This window comes from Hipposideros armiger, unplaced genomic scaffold (assembly GCF_001890085.2).
Source record: "Hipposideros armiger isolate ML-2016 unplaced genomic scaffold, ASM189008v1 scaffold_337, whole genome shotgun sequence".
Lineage (NCBI taxonomy): Eukaryota > Metazoa > Chordata > Mammalia > Chiroptera > Hipposideridae > Hipposideros > Hipposideros armiger.
Genome location: NW_017731687.1, coordinates 1,486,029 through 1,501,567, shown reverse-complemented (window position 1 = coordinate 1,501,567; position 15,539 = coordinate 1,486,029). Strand labels below are relative to the sequence as shown.

The following is a 15,539-nucleotide window of genomic DNA, read 5'->3' as shown; positions in this document are numbered from 1 at the left end:
ATCTTGAAATAATTACCACTGTAATTGACCTAAACCAGGGCTGCTGTGGTAATTTAATTTTCAGAATGAAATTACGGCGAATCTAAAGGAAACTCTTCAGACTTCCTTTCACATTTCACATTTGGCAAATCCAGATCTTTCTGTGAAACGGGACGTTCCCAGTGCTCAGCAACCACCAGAAAACCAGATACACAAACACACACACACATATGAGCACATAAACCCAGGGGTCGGGACTTACATTATTTGTGGATGAAACTTTTAAAGATCATTCTTACCTTTCCAAAACTCCCTTTACCAATGGCCCGGAGAATCTGAAAATGGTCAAAGTTGACTGCAAAAGAAAAAGGGGGGGAAAAAAGTCAGACGTGCCAAACTTTGTGTTGGTTCTCGCAAGTTCTTACCTACATACCTAACCATTTATTCCAAAAGGCTTATGGCTTCAATTGCCTTATATTGGCCGTGGCAGCACTCCACCACTGAATGGATGCTTCTCGGCACATTCCATCTTCCCATCCCCCAGTTAACACTCCCCGATGGGTACAGAGAATAACAGACATCCTTTGGGCCCAGGGGAGGGGATGACAGAGAAAAACTTGGACTCTTGGATTGCCAAGTTCTTGTACATGCTGTTGTCCCCTTCACCCGGATGACCTTTCCCCACTTCTGGTCCCCATCATGTCCTCCTGACACTCTAATCTCACACACGCAGACATCAGCTTACCTGTGTGAGGGTCCAAGAAGCTGACCCTGACTCCTGTATGGAGACTGGACCCTCAGCTGCCCTGACCATGTCATGGCTCTTGTCTGCCTCACCCCTGGCGCCGGGAGACGAGGACAACAATCCCTCCCCCTCCTCCTGGTGTTGTATCCTGTCTCCTGTCTCTCCTTCAGGCCGTATTTCTTGATGGGGTTCCGTATTCTTGCTATTTCCATTTCCTCACACCAGTCTGGCTTCTCCCCATACCCCTACAGCATAACAGGCCAACAGTGTGTAGCCACTGAGTCCAACAGACACCTTTTTGTTTCCCTTCCCACGCTCTCCTTTTGGAAACACCAGCTTGGCTTCCATGGCCCGGCACCCTCTCACTTTTCCACCTTGTTTCAGCTCCTTGTGCCCACACAGCTTCGTCCTCCCAAACGTTAAACACGGGAGCACATCAAGTCTCCATCACGCAACCTTTCCCTTCGCACTGGCGGCAAAGTTTCCATCACCACCTAACTGCCGATGGTCGCCGAGGCGTCTCTGGTCTCCAGGCTGTACGGACCCTCCCAGGCCACCTCACAGCTCATCTCAGAGGCTTCCAAGACACCTGAACTCAACAGGTCCAAAGCAGAACCCAGGACGAGTGGTTCACCCTTCACCTGACCTCACAAGCTCAACGCCTGGAACTCATCCGTGACTCTTCCCCCAACCCCATAGTCAGTTCTTCAGCAGTTTCGGTCAGGTTTACCTCCTCGCCATCTCTCGCATCTGTCTGCCCCTGGGGCTACCCTCGGCTCGGATCCACCATCATCTCCTGCCTGGACCACCACGGTGCTCTCCCAACATCCCCGGACTCTCTTGCCCTGACATACGGACTCCATGCTGCAGGCAGGGGGTCTGGCTCACCCTCTGCTCACACCCCTCTAGTGCCCATTCCATTGCTCTCAGGGGACAGAGCAAGCTCCACCCACCATTGGGTGCCTGTCACGCCCCCTGCTTCACCTCCACCAGACCCACGCCCACTGAGCTCCACCCACACACACGCACACACCCACACACACACACACACGCACACACACACACACACACGTGCACACGAGCTTTCTTTCTCCTTGCCCTACACCTGTGAACGGCCTCTCCTTCCTCCTTGAGCACACAGGATAGCTGCCCTCATGCTACAGGCTGCCTGCTTGCCCATCACACACTCTCACAGCACTGCGGGACTTTCCTTCAAAATACATCATTCTGTATAACTTTACATGGGGCTGTGGATTTCATTAAGATCACTCCCCCCCACCCCAACTCTAAGCCCCTGAGGTCAAAGGCCGTGTGTGTTTTTCTTCCACTGTATCCCGGACACCTAGCAGTGTTAGTACACAGTTCAGTCTTCAACAAATATTCCTCAACTAAAGGAATGACTGAGAGAAAATCTCCATGCTCATGGTGCCAAATACAACTCCTGGTACATAATGAGCACTTGGGAAATATTCTTTAATTAGGTTGGATTACAGCCAGTTTCCAATAAGTAGGAAAGACATGTTATTTACAAAAGATAAAGTGAATTGATTAGTTCACTACATATTGGGGACGAGGATGTGGGGAAGTAAACGGATACCATTAGGTCCTTGGATATTAAACTTTATACAACAGAAGATAATTATGTTAAGTTGTGTCCCTGCCAAGCCAAAGTCAGAATCGAGTGTGCGATCTAATAACACGTAATGTGCTTAGAATAGAAAGACAGGGTTAATGGTTAACTTAGCAAAACCTTGGTGCTTTGACCTAGATTGGTTTCCTTGGGGAATAACCTGCCGGGAACAGAAATTCCACATGTTCGCATCTTCCCCACTCACCAAACTCAAGGGGGAGAGTGATGGGCTTGGACTGCACTTGTTACGTAACCAGCAACAAGCTAGGAACTGTGCATGGCCTGTCATGAGCCCCCCAGGTCCCGCGAGGCAGGCGCCGCTGCTGGCATTTGCCACCTGCTCCCCCATCAGCGCTCCACATGGCAGCTCCCCTGAGGCCCCAGGAGGCGCCACGCTGCCGTGTCGCTGTGCTGTGGGTCCACCTGGCTGGCAAGCCTTCCTCCAACTCCCCTTATTCTTGGGAAACTCCTCCTCGGCCTTGGACGTGCATGTCTCCTGCTCTCTGGGGAAGCCTGCCCCCACCCCCCACACCACCTTCTCCTTGGGGCTATCTCTAAACCTTCGACGGAGACCAGCAGAACCCAGGCTGGAGTCAGACTGCTTAGGTCCACACCCAGCCCTGCCACAGTCTGGGTGGCCTTGGACGCGTCACTTGGCCTCTGTGTGCCTCACTCATGCGCTCTATAAAATGGGGGACATGGTGCCTGCCTCCCAGAAAGGCAACCTCTCACAAAGCCCCAGCTGTCTGCATTGGGGGGTGCTGAACCATCCTCCCCTGGGGGGGTACTGCCCTGAACACCCTGGCCGCTTGCCCCCCAAAGGTGGCGAGTCGCCTGAGTGGAGAGCTGAGAGACTCCACTCAGAAGGCAGGGNTGGATGGATGGATGGATGGATGGATGGATGGATGGATGGATGGATGGATGGATGGAAGGATAGGTGAGTGGGTGAATGGATAGATCTTTGGGTGGATGAGTGAATAAACAGATGAATGAATCCAAGAATGAAGAAATAAACCTAAGCTGGCTAATTTTATATCAGCTTTAACACAAATTGCCAATAACAGGACAAGACATAGACTTAAGAGAAAACTCCATGACAAGGCTCCTGTTCAACCCAGAACGCCACGGTTTTCCAGAAGAATGAGTGCCATGCAACATCATGAGCCTTGTCAAGCCTTGTCGTTCCATCCATCAACAGTGACATGTCACATATGGTGAGATGTTCTGGGGATTTAAGTGGACATGACACCCTGCTGTCCCGGTGCCCCGCCTATGTCCCCACAAATGTCCCTCCATGCCAGACCCGTGCCTGCCTACTGCTACCACCACCTACGGAAAAGCACATGTAGTTAAGGCCTCTTCGCACGCGCTACTGCCTAGTAGGGAAAGCGCGCGAGCAGTGAGGGAATCAATGCTGACCGAGTGAAGGTGTGGATTCTGTGCTGGGTACTCCACTGTATCATCTCCTTTATTCTCACCACAGCCCAATTCACAGGTGAGAAAACAGAGGCTCAGCCTGCACCTGGCTGCCACGAGAACCCTCGTGCGCCTGACTCTCGGCTGCATGTCTTGCTCCCTGTGCCACACCAGGCTGCCCGGCAGGTTCATAACCCCCGCTGACTGACTGCCCAGTGGGCATTCCCCGAGGGAAATCATTGTGTGCCTGAGGATATTGTGTAAGGATGGGCTGCTCCTTGAAACACAAACGAATCCTCGACTAAACATGGACGAGTCCTCCAACACCCCCTAACACCTCAGGAGGGTGTGGGGAGTAGCCGATGGCACAGATGGTGAACTTGGTTAAAGGGACAGATAAATGAACAAAGAAATGTGGTATACAGGCACAATGAAAGCCTGAGAAAAGATTCTATAGCATGCTACAACATGGATGGACCTTGAAGGCATTGCCCTAAGTGACATAAGCCCGTCACAGAAAGACAAATACTGCATGATTCCGTGTATCTGAGGTCTCTAAAACAGTCAAATTCATCGAGTCAAAGAGTGGAATGGTGGTTGTCAGGGACTGCGGGGTGGAGGGGGTGGGCGGGGGAGACATGGCAAGTCACTAACTGATGGGCGTAAGTTTAATCCAGCAACATGAATAAAGTCTAGAGATATGCCATACAACACTGTACGTATTTTTGTCTGTAGTCAGCAAAAATATACTGCTCATTTAAGATTATAAGAGGGCGGATCTCATGCTAACTATTCTTTCCCAACAAAANCTCTACAGGAAACTACTGACCTTCACACAGACAGCAGGGAGGACCCGGCTGCGCCAGGCATCACCATGAAACACTTCCATCAGCCACTTACTCAGCAAATAGTTACCGGGTGAGAAAATTAAGATCCCCGGAGTGGATACACACTTGTTGAAGTGATGAATGAGCGTGTGCTGTGTGCCAGGCCCTGTGATGGGGACTGGGAGCCAGCAGTGAACAGAACACAAACTGACCCTCCATACGTGGCGCTGACCTGGTACAAGGAGGCAAACAACCCATCAGTCTGTAACTCGATGGTAGAAAGCGGTAAGTTCTATGAAGACAAATAACTCAATGTGTAGTAGTTTCCTGGTGCTGCTGCAACAAATTATCACAAACATAGTGGCTTACGTAACACAAACTTCTTATCTGACAGTCCCCAGGTCGTACGTCTGCCACAGGTCTTACTGGACTAAAGTCAAGGTGTCAGCAGGGCGGGCTCCTTCTGGAGGCCCCAGGGGAGAACCCGTTTCCTGCCTTTCCAGCTTCTAGAGGTGCCTGCAATCCTTGGCTGATGGTCCCATGTCACTCCAACCTCTGTTCCTACCATCAGCTCTCCTCCTGTAATCCGCCCGCCACCCTCTTCCCCGTGTAAAGACCTTATGATGACACGGAACCCACATGAACAATCCAGGATCATCTACCCATCTCAAGGTTCTTCATTTAACCACTTCTGCAAAGTCCCTTTTGCCATATCACATAACATACACAGCTTCCAGCGTTCGGACGTGGACATCACGGATGGGCGTTATTCTGCCAACCCCACCAGGTGAACAGATGTAGAGTGACTATGTCAGGAACAGGCGCTGCTGTTTCACACGGCGGGGGAGGGGGGGGTCAGGGAAGGCCTTTCTAAGGAGGGGACAATTGAGCAGCTCCCTGAAGCAAGCAAGAGAACGCGCCATTCAGATATCTGGGGCTTGGTGGCGGGGAACCGCAGGCAGAGGGACAGCAAGTGCAAAGCCCCTTGGCTGGAACACACGTGACGGCCTCCAGGAAGGGCAGGCAGGCAAGGATGGCTGGAGTGCAGCTTGTGAAGCAGAGGGAGTGTGTGTGTGCGGGGGCGGGGGGGTCAGAGGGTCATCAGGAGTGGGTCATACAGGGCTGGGGTTAGGACTTCAGGAGGATTTTCTAAACATGATGAGAAAGTACTAGAGGATTCTGAGTAGGGGGAAGAAAATATCTAAATTTAGACGCAATCTCAGGGAGACAAAATTGCCACATGACGGTAATTAGGGACGTGGGCTCCCAGCAATTGTATTACAGTCTGCTAAAGAAAGGTTTATCTGAAAAGATGAAGTGGGCACGGAGGACGTTTAGAGCAGTGGAACTACTCTGTGTGACACCATCACAATGGATACTTGTCATCACACACCTGTCCAAATCCACAGGATGGACACCACCAAGCGTGAACCTTCATGTAAACCGTGGACTTAGGGGGACTATGTGTCAGTGGAGGTTCATCAACTGTAACAAAGGTACCCCTCGGGTGGGGGGTACTGACAGTGGGGAAGGTCGTGCATGTGGGGGGCAGGGAGAATACCGGAACTCTCTACTTTCCCCTCAATTTTGCCATGAGCCTTGAACTGCTCTAAAAACAAAAGTCATAATTAATAAAAGAAAAAAAAAGGCAGAGTGGGTGCACAGCCAGCTGCCCAGGACAGGGAGAGGCAAAGCAAGTATGCCACAGTGTTGCTCCAGCCTGTCCACACGTAGGGGACAGGGACAGTCTCAGGGACAATCGGGGATGAGGTTCAGGTCGGCTCTCACAGCTGTGTCTCCCGTGTGCTGACCCTGCCAGGAGCAGGTGACTTCACAGGTGGCCGGGCTCTGCTCCTAAGGGGCGCACAGCCTGGCAGGGGACACACGCAGGCCCCACAGACACAGAAGCAGGGTGCTGGGCCGCCTCAGAATCAGGCACAGACAGGTACGGGAGACGGATCCACTCTGTCCTGCGGGGCCGGCAGGAAAGTGTTGAAAAGCACAGCAGCCTGAGTATGGATGTGAGGAATGGGGCAGGGGGAGGGGCGTGGAGAAGAAGCAGGACTTCCAGGAAAAGCTACAAGAAAAACAAGAACCCAGTGGCCCGAGTGGGTGAGCTCCTGGAACAGCAGGACGGGGTGTAAGCGGGAAGGAATGAGTAAGTGGGGTGAGGAGGGCTAACCCACTAGATCACTAGACGTCGTCAGGCTAGGATGCGTCAGACCTCCCAGGGCCTGAAAAGCAATGTCCCCTTGGTCACCAAGCTGCCCTCCCCGGGGCTGATTCAAACTCCCAGGAACTTGAGTTTTCGTAAGCGGCAATTTGGGACAGGAGATGAGATCACTGCAGTTCTCATAAAGAGACACCCTTGCTGTGAATTCATCTGCTGGCTCCAGGGTCTCAGCGTGTCCTCCACCCAAGACTAAGAAGAGTCCCTTCTCCTGTCCTTCCCCCACCGTCCAAAGAGCCGTCAACCCGAGTACTGCTTAGGTTCCTCAGCAGCGGCCGGCTGTGTAGGTAATAAAACCCTTGCTCCTCACCAGGACCTGGAAGGCCCTGGTCCTCACCTCCCTCCCAGCCTCCCCCGTGCACTCTCCCCTCCCTCCACCCACACCAGCCTCCCAGGCCTCCAGGCTGTCCCCCACGCACCCAGACACTCCCCCAGAATGCACGCCCTGGTGTGCCCCAATGCCAGCTCCCCCATCCTCAGGTCTCTCCTCCCCGGACAAGGGAGAGGTCTTCCCTGACCACCTGCCTGGGTGACCTCCCCTTCCATCCTCCCTACCTTGTCACCATTTTTACTTCATAGTAATTGTCACAAACAGAAATAGCTGTTGCTCTCCTGTCAACCTGTCTCCCTGTCTGCACCACCACCTTGAAGTGTCACCTCCTGGGGGTCTGGGGTGTTCGCCTGTTTTGTTCACTGCAGTGTCCCTGAAACCTAGAACAGTGCCTGGCATATAGTAGGTGCTCAATAAATACCTACTGAATGAATGAGTGAGTGAATGAATGAGTTCTGAAAGGGAGGAGTCCAAGGGAGTGCTGTGCACATTAACAGTGACAGGGTCACTTTTTTCTGCTTCAAGGAGGAAACAGCCCTCCACTTGTCAGCATCTCACCACAGTCACCTGTGAAATGGGCACATGGATGCCTACCTCACTGGGTGGCTAAGGTGATGAAAGGGACAAGGCTCTAAAGGCTCGGGACACAAGAAGAGATTTGTTAGTTCCCCTCAAAGTCACGCTCACATTTAACATAATCACACTGGAGGCTGTTCCCCAAAATTGACAAAATCATTCTTATGAGAATCAATAGCCAAACATAGGGTAAAATGTTCTGCCAAACAGGTTTTGAGGAGAAAAGTCGTGTTCTACTATATAAGACAACACAGAGTTCACTCATTCATTCAAGAAAGAGTTGTGCACATGCTAAGATGCCTGCGATGAACAAAAACACATAATCCCTAATGAAACGTATTCTACTGGGAAACTGAGTCACGAAAACTGTCCACCAGAGATTCAGGATGGAGTGGAGGAAGGACCACAGTTGGCAGGTTAACAGGCCGGGCCTGACTCCAGCAGAGAAGAGAAGTGTTTCTCAGTAAGCAGGATGGGGAGAACTGGTTGGTTATTTGGACAAAAATAAAAACACATGAGTATCTCTCCGTCCACCAGGCCCCAACATAAAGTTCTGAGCGAATCAGAGTTAAACGTTAATACCATCCGAAACCTGGAATGGACAGCTCTCCGCCCAGGAAGAGAGGCTGCACTGAGGACCCCATACACATTCACTCCAAATGCTGAAGACTATTAGCTGCGCCCCGGGAACCCCCACATCCCGTTCACGGGTCTGCCCTAGGATGCATGGCCCTGGGGGGACCATCTTTGCACACAGTCCCCGTCGCTCATCCTTGGTTCCTCTGGCCCAGGGTGCAGGTGTCATCCATGGCTACATCCAGGGCCAACATTCAGCTCAACACACCCATGTAGCTCCTGGCCAGCGTCCGCTCTGGCTGGCCGGGGCCACAGCTGGACCAGTTGTTGCTCGTGGACTTTTCATAATCCCCGGCACAGAGCAGACAGCCAGTGTTTTGCTAAACTGAGCTGCCACCACCTCTTTTAGCCTCATGAAAAACTGCTTTGTTTCCTGGTGGATAAACGTGTTTCCTAAAGCCCAAAAGGCTTTTTTGCTCACTCTGCACTCTTATCGGCAAAAACACTGAACCTATAAGCATTCAGGAAATTACATGCCCAATTCATACACGAAAATATTATGTGGTGACAATCTCAGGACAGAAGGTAATTTGGAAGCTGGCAAAAATGTGGAACCCACGATAAGGAAAGTGTCAAACACATGTTTGAGAGAAAGAGTGACGCTGACAATTCCTCGAGAGCACGGGCTGTCTCAGACACATCTGCTTCCTCTATGCCCAGCGTATTAATTTCCTGTGGCCGTCATAACAAAGAACCACTAACCAGGAGGCTTAAAGCAACCAAAATACATTCTCTCCCAGTTCTGGAGGTCTGAGCTCTGAAATCAAGGTGTTGACAGGGCCAGGCTCCCTCCAAATGTTCAAGGAGAGGGTCCTTCCTGCCTCTTCAGCTGCTGCGGCTGCCGTCAGTCATCCTTACTGTCCCTTAGCTTGGGGCTGCTGTGCCCGTCCAATCTCTGCCTGTCATCACATGGCCTTCTCCCCCGTCTGTCTCTCTATCTCTCTCCTCCTCTTATAAGGATACCAGTCATTAGATTAGGGTGCAGATCCCATACGGCCTCACCTTAACTAATTATATCTGCAAAGACTCTGCTTCCAAAGGTCACTTTCTGGGGTCCAGGTGGACATGAACGTTGGGGGGACACTATTCAACCCAGTACACCCAGTACAGCACCTGGCCCAGAGGGGAGGGTCAATAAAGGATGCCTGCGTGGATGAAAGAATGACCGAACAAATGAGCCCACATTCGTGTGCACCTGTACGTACACACCTGTGTGTACACCGGGATCTGCCTGAGGTAGAAACAAAACTGTGTCACTCGGCTCTCCATCGTGGTAGAGTGGAATCGGCGCTGTGTAACCTGCTCAGGGAGAGGCAAGCTTTGGTCACCTTCTCAAACCAGCTTCTCTTCTGGGACGATGTTGGACAAATCCCGTGGGAAGAAAGTGAGGTGGCTAGATCACCTGTTAGGTACGCGCCAGCTCTCAACATGGTGGTTCAAAGACAGCTCTGCAGATACCTAGAGCATGCCCACTTCTCCAAAAACCAAGTCATCGATGTCCTGGCCCTTTTATGGGAAGACAGTACAAGCCCAGGGACCTAGTTTGTGGTTTAGAGTCTACTGATGTTTTTCAACACCTCTACCACTCAGCAGGATGGGGAAGAGGTGACAGCACGGAGTCAAAAAAATGTCTGTTACTTCTCCTTCTGCACAGATGGCAGCACCACTGATCTGATGCTCGATGCTCAGACGGGGCACCCTGGATATGGGTTCTATCAAAGTGCTTTTATCATGAGCAGTGAAGGGAACTTAGCCAGGCGAGAATAAACAAGCTAGTATCTGGGTGCAGATGATGACGTTTTATCTTCTCATTAAACATAAGCAAACATCCTCCATTAGCTGCCATATATTCAGGGTCCTGGAAATTTTAAATGTCTTCATTGTATATGTTGGTATTTATCACACCAAGACCTTGGACTTTCAACTTGTGGGACCAAATCTTTAACAGTGAGGTTGGCCTGGTGTTAGAGTCTGAGACCCAGGTCCAGGGCAGCTCTGGGAAGGCAGGGGCAGTGGGGGTGGAGGGGGGCATGGAGTTTGGGGCTGTGACAGCATCAACTACACGCATCCTCCCCCCTTGCCTGCGCCCATGTCCTCTGCGAAGTGACCTTCGGAGGTGAGCTATATTTCCCCACCACAGAGTCTCCGTTTAGCCACAGCATATGACTTCATTTAGCTGATGGTACGTTAGCAGGCCTGATTCAAGCTGAGGCCTGAGGAAGTGCTTGTGTGTATCCACTTCCTCTTTGGGGTGTCCACCTTCAGGGCAGGAGCACGGCCAGGCTCCCTTCTGGACAATGAGGCACGGGGCAGCCCCAGTAGCCAGACCGTCCCAGGCGAAGCCATCCCAGACTATCTGACAACCAGCCCGTCCCCAGACCAGTGAGAGGGACCGCCTGAGGTCAGCAGGGCCAAGCTGCACGCTAGTGAGGGTGCTAAGGGCTTGCTGGTGTAAGCCACTAGTTTTGGGGTGGCTTGCTGCATGGCACTATTGAGAACGGGATCAAGGGGGAGAGAAAGAGGGAGTGACTGAGGGAGCGAAGAAACAAGGCAAGAAAGGAGGGAGGGAGACAGGGCTGAAGGGCTGCCCTAAGAAGGGTGAGATGTTATAGTTTCTAAAACCCTTGAAAAGGACGAATAAAGTGAGAGAGCTGGCTCTATCCAATATACCTATGATGGAAACCAAGATGGTACTGGTGGAGAGACAGACATACGTATGAACGGTACAGAATGGGAACCCAGAAACAGACCCAGTCTATATGCCCGGTTGATTTTTGACAAAGGTGAAAAAACAACGCAATGGAGGAAGGACAGCCTTTCAATATATGGTGCTGAAGCAACTGGACATCCCTAAGTCAAAAAATAACCCTCAACCTAAGTCAAGGCCAGAGCCTTTGGGCAGAGGGCTGGGGTCAGATCCCTGAGCAATTCGCCTAGATGGGAACAGGAGACAGTCCTGCGGGGAGGCCTGCGGGGAGCCCGGGCGGCCTGGAGGCAGACCTGCAGAATTAGGCTCCTGTGGTAGGGTGGGGGTCCCTGTTCCTTTCCTGGCTGTGAGCCAGGAGTTCTCCAAGCATCTAGAGGTTTCTAATAGGGTAGCAAAGCCTCCTCATGCACCAATCGCTCTTACTTTCCTTGCATCGACCAGTCAGAGAAATCTCTGCTTTTAGAGGACTCGTGTGATTAGATTAGGTTAGGACCATCTACGAGGTGTGATCAGACAATACGGTGAACGTTTAAATCTTAAAAATTTCTTACAGTAAAAGGCACATTGCCATTAATGCCCCCCCAAAATACATCCCCTCACTTCGAACACACTTATCCCATCGTTCTTGCCACTTTCTGAAGCAGTTCTGGAAGTCCTCTGTCGTGAGTGTGTCTAGCTGTGTTTTTGTGGCTGTCTCAATGTCCTGAATCGATTCAAAACGTTTACCTTTCATCGTCATTTTGACTTTGGGGAAGAGCCAGAGGTCGCCTGGTGCCAGATCCGGTGAATAAGGTGGATGAGGACACTCTGTAATGTTTTTATATGACAGAAATTGCCATATACCAGAACTGATATGTGACACAGAGCACTGTCATGATGGAGGATGATTTACAGCACACTTTAAAACACACCTTCTCTCAACTGTAGCTCACACCCGACTGACTGCACCGAACAAGCTGAAACTTGTCACACACTGTTACTGAGGTTTAACATGCGGCTTCCCATATTGAAGGTCCCTGTCTTTCCGCTGGATGGCACTCGGCAGCAGCAGTCACAAGCACACTTTGTAAAGCATCTCCTTTTTACACTATAATGTAACATAATCATGGGAGTGAGGCAGGACAGGAAGTTCATGGGGCCATCTTTAAAAAGACAGAGCAGAGATACTAGACCTTGGTTTAACGAGCAGCCAAGGGACTTGGCCAAGTCCCCGAGACCAGCAAAGCCACAGCAGCTCAGCGAGAGCCAGCTGTCCTGCGACTCGTCCAGTGGCCGTCCCTGGGGCCAGGAGTCCTGTGCTTCTCAGCACCAGGTCCAGTTCCCCCGTACAGACCTGTGAAGGGGGAACCGCCTTGGGTGCACTTTTCAAGCTGGCTATGAAGAAGCTCCAAACCGTGTGGGGACTTTTTTTTTTAACTTTATTGGGGAACAGTGTGTTTTTCCCAGGAGCCATCAGCTCCAAGTCAAGTTGTTGTCCTTTAATCTTAATTGTGGAGGGTGCAGCTCAGCTCCAAGTCCAATCACCATTTTCAATCTAGCTGCGGGGGGCATGCAGCTCACTGGCCCATGCGGGAGTCGACCGGCAACCCTGTTGCTCAGAACACGTGCTCTAACCAACTGAGCCGTCTGGCCGCCCCTGTGTGGGGACTTTTAAGGTACACATACCAAGCTTCTCACTGACACTATTTCTGCCCCATCCCTTGGTTTTCTCCTGTCTTCAGTCATATTTTCATTTGTTCCATCCTCTTATACTTCAAATGCCTGCTGAGCCAACTTTAATCTTTCCTGGAATATGGTAAGAAAGCATTTTTTCAAGCTCTCCACATGGTCTCCCCCACTAACTGTGATCCTTTCCAGGGCAGGGCTGTTTGCAAAGCGTGGTCCAGGGAATGGGGCTGGGTTTGGGCTCAACTGGTCAACTGCGTGCAAACAGCACGTGACCAGCAGAGGCCTGAAGAGAGGGGGATGGGCCCACCCCTCTGGATGATAAAGCAACAGGGCAGAGCGAACCAACAACGCAGGTCAGCTTGTCATGCGACATGCACAGAGCATTAACGGCCCTTGAGAGTTCCCCAAATTCCTGTGCTTCCAACCACATCAAAGCACAGTCTCATTGTTATCTTTGAAACAGATGACAGAGACTCAGGAATGTCTCCAGCTGCCCTCTCCAGTGCAGAGAAGCCTTCTTGCAGCCTGCGGCCTCACACAGTTTGACGCATGGCCCTCTCCCTGACTTGGTTCATTAATGTGGGGTCAGGGCTGCAGGAAGAGCCGGGCTGCCCAGTAATCCCAAACAAATGGCAGGCTCCAACCTGTGACACGCAGCGCGCCACTGGCCATGAAATAATGAGTTCCCAGCCGCCCCCGGTTAGAGCCCTGCAGTCCCCACCCCAACGGCTATCAGCCACAGCAGGAGGGATGGGGGTTCTTGAGGAGATGGCTTCCTGGGTGCTAACTTTTCCCTCTTTTTTTTTTTAAAGATTTTTTTTTAATTGGGGAATTGGGGGATGGAAACAGCGCTGGGGAATTGGGGGAAGGGGAACAGACAAGTTGCTGTCGTTTTGTTCTTCAGTCTAGTTGTGGAGGACGTTGCTTCACTGGCCCAAGTTGGCACCATCACTGCACTCTTCCCGGGCGAGGAAGATCAGTCGCCGGCTTCTGGAGGGCCGCTCACAGCGGCTGCTGGCCGCTCACGCTGGCTGCTGGCTACACACGGTAGCCCATGGCAACCCACTGCAGCAGGGGCTGCAGCCTACGCTGTCGCCGGCGACTCACAGCAGCCCAGCTCCAGGTCGAGCTGTTGTTCAGCATCTTAGCTGTGGAGGGCAGTGTCACTGGCCCTCATATGTGGGATCTGAACCGGGGCCCTCTGGCGTCCCAAGCCAGCTCTTAACCATCGCGCCACTCGGCCGGCCCACTTCTCCCTCTTTATTAAAAGATGGGAGGGAGTCCTTGGAAAATTTTTGTACTGAACAAAAGTGAGTCTCTGCTCAAGACTCCTTTTAAAAGAAAATCTGGCATTTAACAAAGCACTCTAGTGGAAATATGTCAGAAAGGCCTTTTCTTTATTCATTCCACGCATATTTACAGGGAGCTTCTTCTCTGACATCGTCCGTGCTCTGCGCTGAGACACCAGGAGAAACCAGACAAACGCCATCCCTGCCTTCTGGGAGCCTAAGGCCTAACAGGAAGCCTGACACCCAACAGGGGTTTCACCCGTAGTTTGGGGAAGTGCCGAGGGTGACAAGGAGAAGTGCCAGGGGAAGGAATCTACCTGGGGGCAGGGGTGGCTTCTTTGAGGAAGTGAACTTTCCAGTGAGACCAGAGGGTGCAGCACAATGACAGAGGGAAGGGCAGGAGGGGTAGGGCTGGGAGAGTGCGAGAGAGTCCAATAGCAAGTTCAAAACGCTGGGATGGGGGCAAGTGGTGAGAGAGGATACTGGAGGGGTGGCAGGGGTGGGCCATGCAGGGTCTTTGAGGCTTGGACACAGATGTTATTCTGTATCCCAAAGGCAATGGGGGTGCTATAGGGTTTTGAGTGTTAGAGGGGATCCCGTGCGTGCGTGTGCATGTGTGCACGTGCGTGTGTGTGTGTGCATGTACATGCATGCGTATATGTGTATATATGTGTGTGTGCATGCGTGTGTGTGTGTGTGTGTGTGTGTGTCTGTGTGTGTGTGTTAAAGGGATGCCATGAGATGATCTGTTTTGTCATTTAGCAAGATGCTTCAACCATCAGTATGGACCAGGTTATGCCGTGTGACAAACAAACCCCAAATCTTGATGGCTTCTAACGTAAGCGTTTATGTTTCACTCGTGCTACTTGTCCACACTGAGGAGTCGGTAGCTGTGCTTACTGCACGCGCTCAGTGACCCAGGCTGACAGGGGCTCCAGCGACCTACCAGATACTTTATTCTTTTGGCTTCTGTCTGTCTCCTAAAAACTATCATATCTGTCTGTTTTGTTCACCCCCTCTCCCCAGCACCTGGCACGGCAGTAGGCACTGATTCATATCTGTTGAATCAATGAAGGTTTTCACTCTGGTCAGTCACAGCCATGTGTCACGCCCTGGAGCCAGCCAGGCTCCCCCCAGCTCTCAGTGACCCCCTGCCATTCTCAGCTTAGAACCCTCCCCCACAGAGAAGCTTTGTCGTACCACCTTTGTGATGGTCAACTTGATGTGTCAACTTGATGGGGACACAAGGTGCCCCGATGTTTGCTCAAATATTATCCTGGGTGTGTCTGTGAAGGTGTTTTTGGATGAGAGTAATATGTGAATCGGTTGAGTGAGTTAAGCAGATTGCCCAACGTGGGTGGGCTGCATCCAATCAGTTAAGAGCCCAAACAGAACAAAAATGCTGACCTTCATCCAAGTTAAGAGAGAGCTCCTCCAACTGACAGCTCAAGCTGGGAAGTCAGCGGCCCTCAGACTCTAACTAAACATTGGCTCTCCTTGGCTCT

General features: G+C 51.6%; 1 protein-coding gene across 1 annotated transcript in view; it reads right to left on the bottom strand.

Moving 5' to 3' along the window:
• STK32B (serine/threonine kinase 32B) overlaps positions 1-15,539 on the bottom strand; it is a 299,588-nt gene that overhangs the window by 244,597 nt on the left and 39,452 nt on the right. The window contains exon 2 of the mRNA XM_019661148.1: positions 279-334. The gene's annotated coding sequence lies outside the window, so the exon portion shown is untranslated. The remainder of the gene's footprint in view (positions 1-278; positions 335-15,539) is intronic.